Below are 8,939 nucleotides of genomic sequence, written 5' to 3'. Positions count from 1 at the left end.
CCCAGTGCTCTCCCCCGCTGTTCTCCTCCCCCTCCCAGTGCTCTGCCCCCTGTTCTCCCTCCCAGTGCTCTGCCCCCTGTTCCCAGTGCTCTCCCCGTCTTCCCCCCCCCAGTGCTCTCTCCCGCTGTTCCCCCTCCCAGTGCTCTCCCCCGTCTCCCCCCCCCCCCCAGTGCTCTCCCCCGCTGTTCCCCCTCCCAGTGCTCTCCCCCGTCTCCCCCCCAGTGCTCTCCCCCGCTGTTCCCCCTCCCAGTGCTCTCCCCCGTCTCCCCCCCAGTGCTCTCCCCCGCTGTTCCCCCTCCCAGTGCTCTCCCCCGTCTCCCCCCACCCAGTGCTCTCCCCCGCTGTTCTCCTCCCCCTCCCAGTGCTCTGCCCCGCTGTTCTCCTCCCCCTCCCAGTGCTCTGCCCCCTGTTCTCCCTCCCAGTGCTCTGCCCCCTGTCCCCCCTCCCAGTGCTCTGCCCCCTGTCCCCCCTCCCAGTGTTCTGCCCACTCCCCCCAGTGCTCCCCCCCCCCGTTCCCCCCAGTGCTCCCCCTCTGTGTTCTCCCCCTTTGCCCCCCCGTGCTCCACAACCCCCAGTTCTCCCCCTTTTCCCCCCCTTTCCACCCCCCAGTGCTCTCCGCCCCTGCTCTCCCCCCTCCCCCCAGTGCTCTCCCGCCCAGTGCTCTCCCCCCTGTTCTCCTCCCACAGTGCCCTCCCCCTGTTCCCCCCCCCCAGTGCTCTCCCCCTGTTCTGCCCCATTGCTCTCCAATCCCCCCAGTGCTCCCCCTCTGTGTTCTCCCCCTTCCCCCCAGTTCTCCCCTTCTGTGGTCTCCCCTTTCCCCCACCGTGCTCTCCACTCCCCCCAGTTCTCCGACTTTTCCCCCCTTTCCACCCCCCAGTGCTCTCCCCCCGTTCTCCCCCCTGTTCTCCCCCCAGTGATTTCCTCCCAGTGCTCTGCCCCCTGTTCCCCCTCCCAGTGCTCTGCCCCCTGTTCCCCCTGTTCCCCCTCCCAGTGCTCTGCCCCGTCTCCCCCCCAGTGCTCTCCCCCGCTGTTCTCCTCCCCCTCCCAGTGCTCTGCCCCCTGTTCTCCCTCCCAGTGCTCTGCCCCCTGTTCCCAGTGCTCTCCCCGTCTCCCCCCCCAGTGCTCTCTCCCGCTGTTCCCCCTCCCAGTGCTCTCCCCCGTCTCCCCCCCAGTGCTCTTCCCCGCTGTTCTCCTCCCCCTCCCAGTGCTCTGCCCCCTCCCCTGTTCCCCCTCCCAGTGCTCTCCCCCGTCTCCCCGCCCCAGTGCTCTCCCCCGCTGTTCCCCCTCCCAGTGCTCTCCCCCGTCTCCCCCCCCCAGTGCTCTCCCCCGCTGTTCCCCCTCCCAGTGCTCTCCCCCGTCTCCCCCCCCAGTGCTCTCCCCCGCTGTTCTCCTCCCTCTCCCAGTGCTCTGCCCCCTGTTCCCCCTCCCAGTGCTCTGCCCCCTGTTCCCCCTGTTCCCCCTCCCAGTGCTCTGCCACGTCTCCCCCCCAGTGCTCTCCCATGCTGTTCTCCTCCCCCTCCCAGTGCTCTGCCCCCCGTCCCCCCTCCCAGTGCTCTCCCCCCTGTTCTCCTCCCCAGTGCTCTCCGCTCCCCCATTCCCCCTAGTGCTCGCCCCCGCTGTTCTCCTCCCCCTCCCAGTGCTCTGCCCCCTGTTCCCCCTGTTCTCCCTCCAGTGCTCTCCCCCCTGTTCCCCCTCCCAGTGCTTTCCCCGTCTCCCCCCCCAGTGCTCTACCCCGCTGTTCTCCTCCCCCTCCCAGTGCTCTGCCCCCTGTCCCCCCTCCCAGTGTTCTGCCCACTCCCCCCAGTGCTCCCCCCCGTTCCCCCCAGTGCTCCCCCTTTGCCCCCCGTGCTCCACAACCCCCAGTTCTCCCCCTTTTCCCCCCTTTCCACCCCCCAGTGCTCTCCGCCCCTGCTCTCCCCCCTCCCCCAGTGCTCTCCCGCCCAGTGCTCTCCCCCCTGTTCTCCTCCCACAGTGCCCTCCCCCTGTTCCCCCCCCCAGTGCTCTCCCCTGTTCTGCCCCGTTGCTCTCCAATCCCCCCAGTGCTCCCCTCTGTGTTCTCCCCCTTCCCCCCAGTTCTCCCCTTCTGTGGTCTCCCCTTTCCCCCACCGTGCTCTCCACTCCCCCCAGTTCTCCGACTTTTCCCCCCCTTTCCACCCCCCCAGTGCTCTCCCCCCGTTCTCCCCCCAGTGATTTCCTCCCAGTGCTCTGCCCCCTGTTCCCCCTCCCAGTGCTCTCCCCCGTCTCCCCCCCCAGTGCTCTCCTCCGTCTCCCCCCCCAGTGCTCTCTCTCCCTGTTCTCCTCCCCTCCCAGTGCTCTGCCCCCTGTTCCCCCTCCAGTGCTCTGCCCCCTGTTCCCCCTCCCAGTGCTCTGCCCCCTGTTCCCTCTGTTCCCCCTGTTCCCCCTCCCAGTGCTCTGCCCCGTCTCCCCCCCAGTGCTCTCCCCCGCTGTTCTCCTCCCCCTCCCAGTGCTCTGTCCCCTGTTCTCCCTCCCAGTGCTCTGCCCCCTGTTCCCAGTGCTCTCCCCGTCTCCCCCCCCAGTGCTCTCTCCCGCTGTTCCCCCTCCCAGTGCTCTCCCCCGTCTCCCCCCCCCCCCAGTGCTCTCCCCCGCTGTTCCCCCTCCCAGTGCTCTCCCCGCTGTTCTCCTCCCCCTCCCAGTGCTCTGCCCCCTGTTCCCCCTCCCAGTGCTCTGCCCCCTGTTCCCCCTCCCAGTGCTCTGCCACGTCTCCCCCCCAGTGCTCTCCCCCCGCTGTTCTCCTCCCCCTCCCAGTGCTCTCCCCCGCTGTTCTCCTCCCCCTCCCAGTGCTCTGCCCCCTATCCCCCTCCCAGTGCTCTCCCCCGTCTCCCCCCAGTGCTCTCCCCCGCTGTTCTCCTCCCCTTCCCAGTGCTCTGCCCCCTGTTCCCCCTCCCAGTGCTCTGCCCCTGTTCCCCCTCCACTACTCTCCCCCGTCTCCCCCCCAGTGCTCTCCCCCTTGGTTCCCCCCAAGTGCTCTCCCCCGTCTCCCCCACAGTGCTCTCCCCCCTGTTCTCCCCCTCCCAGTGCTCTTCACTCCCCCCAGTGCTCTCCCCCCGTTCCCCCTCCCAGTTCTCTCCCCTGTTGTTCCCCCCCCAGTGCTCTCCACTCCCCCCAGTGCTCTCCCCCCCTGTTCTCCCCCCTCCCAGTGCTCTTCACTCCCCCCAGTGCTCTCCCCCCTGTTCTCCCCCCCAGTGCTCTCCACTCCCCCATTGCTCTCCCCCCTGTTCTCCCCCCTCCCAGTGCTCTTCACTCCCCCCAGTGCTCTCCCCCCGTTCCTCTTCCCAGTTCTCTCCCCCTGTTGTTCCCCCCCAGTGCTCTCCACTCCCCCCAGTGCTCTCCCCCCCTGTTCTCCCCCCTCCCAGTGCTCTTCACTCCCCCCAGTGCTCTCCCCCCGTTCCCCCTCCCAGTTCTCTCCCCCTGTTGTTCCCCCTCCCAGTGCTCTCCACTCCCCCCAGTGCTCTTCCCCCCCCAGTGATCTCCAGTCCCCCATGCTTTCCACCTCTGTTCTTTCTGGCCCCCACTGGTGCTCTCAAGCTCCCCCCACCATTGCTCTCCACTCCCCCCTGCTCTTTGTACCCCCCCAGTACTCCCCACCCCTGTTTTTCTGCCCCCCCAGTGCTCTCAGCCTACCGTGATCTCCACCCCTGTTCTTTTTGCCCCCCCCAGTGCTCTCCGCTCCCCACCCCTGTGATCTCCACTCCCCCCTGCTCTTTAAGGACGGCTGAAGGTGCAGGTGGCCAGGGACCACTCCATCTCACAGCAAACAGATCCTCTGGAAGGAGCACCGTCCCCACCCAAAACGAGAACAGACCCTGCCTGCTGCTGGCCGTAATGGATATCCTGATGGCATGCAAGGTACCGTACAGAGCATAAACAACACACCTTCCCACAGACAGGGACTGCAGTCTTTTACATGGGGCACAGGAGGGGCTGCAATGATGGGAACAGAGAGACTGCATTCACGGCACAGTAAAGCTGCATTTGATGGACACAGTATGGCTGCAAAAGTGGGCACAGTAAGGCCACATTTGTAGGCACAGAGAGGCTGCTTTGATGGGCACTGGTGAGGCTGCATTGAGCTATTGTATCATGTCTGCAGTCTCTGACCATTTCCTGTATCAAGTCTACAGTCTCTGAGGGAGTCTGGAATTTGAATTTTAGAAATATATATATATATATATATATATATATAGCCCTATGTGATTTCATATCGATATATAATACTCTCTTCATCAAATGTGCTTTTAAAATGTATGGTTTTCTCTTTCATGAACAAGAAAATAATGACATTATGCTGTTGGGCTGGTATAATAATGCTGTGGGGCTGGTATGAATTTTTTTCCAGGGCTGGTTTTTATTCCCAGTCCGGCCCTGCATCCCTGCAGTTCCACCCTCACTGTGCAGCCACAGGCAGCAGAGGGATTGTATCATGTTTCACCGCCCGCCCCGACATGTGCTTAAAAGCTGGGGAGAGAAGCCTCTTTCTCTGCTGTCACTGTTGTTGCAAGATAGTGACAATCTGCATCTAGTGTCTGGTGACTAGGGATGAGCTCGGTGTTCGAGTCGAACACATGTTCAACTCGATCACCGACCGTTCGCCTCTTTCGGTGAATTCGGAACTTTGTGGACCGTTCGCACCATATTCGTGTGGTGCAAACAGCCCACAATGCACTATGCCATCGCAGTGCATTGCTGGCTCATGATTGGCCAAGCATGCACTGTGACCCGCATGCTTGGCCAATCACAGCGCCAGCAGCGAGGAGAGCCATAAATTGGCCACAGGCAGGATGCCTGTGGGCAATTATAGCTCAGGGGGGTTAAGTACACGCCCCATACTATATAAGGCCGCCAGCGTGGTGGCCTTGTGTAGTGTGTTGCGGCGGTCAGGGAAAGAGCAGGATAGGCAGGGACAGTGTCTTTGTGGCTTGAAAACCTAGCGCTGTTTAAGTGGGTGTTGTGTGCCTCCAGCACAGTATACACCTGAAGATACCCTTTATTACTGGTGTTCTGTAATACAAGCATCTGCAGTAGTTAAAGTGTGTGTTGTGTACCTCCAGCACAGTATACACCTGATGCAGTGAGAGGGGATGCTCAAGAAGGACAGCAATCTGGCAGTCATGTTCCACCAGCTGCAGCATACTGCCAGGTTTGCTCCAATGATGAAGAGGGAGGGGATGATGAGGTCACTGACTCCACGTGGGTGCCTGATAGGAGAGAGGAGGAGAAGGCACATCTCCAACGAGGCAGGATGCCCTCCGGGGGCCAGCTTAGGGGCAGCACACCAGCTGAATCACACCGCAGAGCTCTGCCTGTGCAGGGTACTGCCTCTGTGCGTTATTCCAAAAGTTCTTTGGTGTGGGCCTTTTTTGAGACGAGTGCATCAGATCGCACTGCTGGTATCTGCAACGTATGTCTCAAGCGTATCTCGCATGGCCAAAACATCAGCCGCTTGGGAACCACATGCTAGACCAGACATATGTTGACCTGCCATGCAGCTCATTGGCAAGTGTACCTTAAAGACCCACACCAAAGAACAAAGCAGACATCTCCTTGCTCCTCATCAGCTGGGATCTCCAACCCCACTAGACCTTCAGTCCTCTCTGAAACCTGCACTGATTGGAATGAAGGTGTAGAATTAGGTGTGTCACAGCCAAGTACTTGCGGGCACTCTGCTAGCAGTACACCAACGTTCGATTGTACCAGGCAAATTTCCCTGCCCCAGCTGCTGGACCGTCAAAAGAAGTTCACTCCCAGCCATCCACATGCCCAGTGGTTGAATGCTAGCTTGGCTAAATTGCTAGCACTTCAGCTGCTGCCTTGTCAGTTGGTAGACTCGGCCCCTTTCCGTGAGTTTGTGCAATGTGCAGTTCCTCAGTAGCAGGTCACAAACGCAATGGAAGGAGATTACGGCTCTCTACCAGCATGTGGAAGGCAATGTCCATGCCTCGCTGGACATGGCGGTCAGCGGTAAGGTACATATTACCGCTGACTCATGGTCCAGCAGGCATGGACAGGGACGTTACTTATCTTTCACAGCCCATTGGTTCACTCTTCGGGCAGCTGGGAAGGATGAAGGACAAGGTGCAGTAGTGTTGGAGGTTGTTTCGCCACCCCGCCTCTAAAATGCTACTACTGGTTGTGACACACCTCTCTCCTCCACCCCTCCTCTTCTTCTTCCTCCATGGCCTCTTCCAGTGCTTTGTCCTCTGAACCAGCGGTGCTCCATAAGCATTCAAGGGGCTACGCAAATACGCAGGAAAAAAGATGCCATGCCGTGCTTGCGCTGGTTTGTTTGGAGGACAGGAGCCACACTGGGGTAGATATTTTGTCAGCTCTGCAGGGGCAGGCTGAGAGGTGGTTGACGCCACGGCAGCTTAAGCCAGGAATGGTGGTTTGCGACAATGGCACCAACCTTCTCTCCGCCCTCCGACGGGGACAACTGACCCATGTGCCCTGTGTGGCTCACGTCCTTAACCTGGTGGTGCAACGGTTCTTGGGCAGCTACCCGGGCTTACAGGATGTCCTGAGGCAGGCCAAGGAAGTCTGTGTGCATTTCCACCGATCATTTAATGCCAGTGCTCGGCTGGCTGAACTCCAAAAGGAGTTGAACCTGCCCAAGAACCGCCTTATATGTGACATGCCCACCAGGTGGAACTCAACATTGGCCATGCTGTAGCAGCTGCACATGCAGCAGAGGGCCATCAATGAGTACCTGTGCGACTACGGCATCAGGACAGGGTCAGGGGAGCTCGTTTTTTTCACCACGCCAGTGGGGCATGATCAGGGATGCATGCACTGTCCTGTCACCATTTGAGGAGGCCACAAGGATGGTGAGCAGTGACAGTGCATGCATCAGTAACACTGTACCTCTTGTCCACCTGTTGGAGCATACGCTGCATGGAATAATGGACAGGGCACTTGAGGCAGAACAGAGGCAGGAAGAGGAGGACTTCCTTGCCTCTCAAGGCCCCCTTTATCCAGACAGTGTTCCTGCTGTCCCACCCATCACACAGGAAGGGGATGAGGAGGAGGAGGCTTGTGATAGTATGGAGGTGGAACCTGGCACTCAGCATCAGCAGCAGCAGTCTTTTAGGAATGATTAACAGTCCCAAGAAACATGTGGACTTGTATGTGGCTGGGAGGAGGTGGCTGCAGATCAGGTTGTCCTTAGTAGGGATGGCCAAATTTCAGCTGTTCGCGGTCCGCCCAATCGGTAGACTATTGCCGCCGTTCGCCCGGCGGACTTCCGTGTTTACTGTGTAAAATAACTTTGACCTATGATGACACATCCATCATGGGGTACAGGACAGCCAATTGAGACATTACAGCACATGGACACTTGGACATTCTCCCTAACTTATAAATAGACCCGATCCAGCGGCCATTTTACATTCTTTCGTATGTCACTATAGGGAGAGGTTGCTGTGTGGAGCAGGGAGAGACTGCAGTGACCCAAATCGCTAGCTATTAGGTCCACAAAAGTTCTTTTCAGGACTGGTATGGTATAGGTGTTAGGTGTAGTTCAGGATATAGGTTTGAGGCACTGCTGTGCTAGTGATTGTTGCAGCAGCCTGTCTTTTGTCAGTGTAGAGAGAGGGTCAGGATGCTGTGTGCAGCAGAGACAGTCAGTTTAATCATTAGCTGTTACTATTAGGTCCACAAAAGTCCTTTTCAGGACTGGTATGGTAAAGTAGTACAGGATATAGTTTTGAGTGCTATTCAAGTTATTGTTCCAGTAGCCTGTGTTTTGTCAGTTTAAATAGGGACAGGCAGGAAGCTGTGTGTGGCAGTGAGGGACAGTCAGTTTAATCAGTAGCTGTTACTATTAGGTCCACAAAGGTTCTTTTCAGGACTCGTATGGTAATAGGCTTGTACACGTATAATATTCTTTCTTCCAAATATAGAAAGAATATTATACCTAACTGCTGCCCTTCTGCTGCAGTAGTCCTTTATCAGTATAGGGACTGAGGTACAGTCTGCTAATCATTCACAACCTACTAGTTCCACAAAGGTCCTTATAAGGACTGGTAAGGTATAGGGTACTACAGTACATAGGGTTGAGTGAGGTACTGTCTGCTATTCCTTAAGGACTGGTATAGGTCCACAATACAGTGCCTTGCGAAAGTATTCGGCCCCCTTGAACTTTTCAACCTTTTGCCACATTTCAGGCTTCAAACATAAAGATATAACATTTTAATTTTTTGTGAAGAATCACCAACAAGTGGGACACAATTGTGAAGTGGAACGAAATCTATTGGATAATTTAAACTTTTTTAGCAAATAAAAAACAGAAAAGTGGTGCGTGCAAAATTATTCGGCCCCTTTACTTTCAGTGCAGCAAACTCTCCAGAAGTTCAGCGAGGATCTCTGAATGATCCAATGTTGTCCTAAATGACTGATGGTGATAAATAGAATCCACCTGTGTGTAATCAAGTCTCTGTATAAATGCACCTGCTCTGTGATAGTCTCAGGGTTCTGTTGAAAGCGCAGAGAGCATCATGAAGACCAAGGAACACACCAGGCAGGTCCATAATACTGTTGTGGAGAAGTTTAAAGCCGGATTTGGATACAAAAAGATTTACCAAGCTTTAAACATCCCAAGGAGCACTGTGCAAGCGATCATTTTGAAATGGAAGGAGTATCAGACCACTGCAAATCTACCAAGACCTGGCCGTCCCTCTAAACTTTCAGCTCAGACAAGGAGAAGACTGATCAGAGATGCAGCCAAGAGGCCCATGATCACTCTGGATGAACTGCAGAGAACTACAGCTGAGGTGGGAGAGTCTGTCCATAGGACAACAATCAGTCGTACACTGCACAAATCTGTCCTTTATGGAAGAGTGGCAAGAAGAAAGCCATTTCTCAAAGATATCCATAAAAAGTCTCGTCTAAAGTTTGCCACAAGCCACCTGGGAGACACACCAAAC

The sequence above is a fragment of the Lithobates pipiens genome, unplaced genomic scaffold (genome assembly GCF_037356315.1).
Source record: "Lithobates pipiens isolate NorthernLeopardFrog02 unplaced genomic scaffold, aLitPip1_a1.2 Scaffold_28, whole genome shotgun sequence".
NCBI lineage: Eukaryota > Metazoa > Chordata > Amphibia > Anura > Ranidae > Lithobates > Lithobates pipiens.
The sequence above is the reverse complement of the archived record's forward strand: the minus strand, read 5'-3'. Positions refer to the sequence as shown.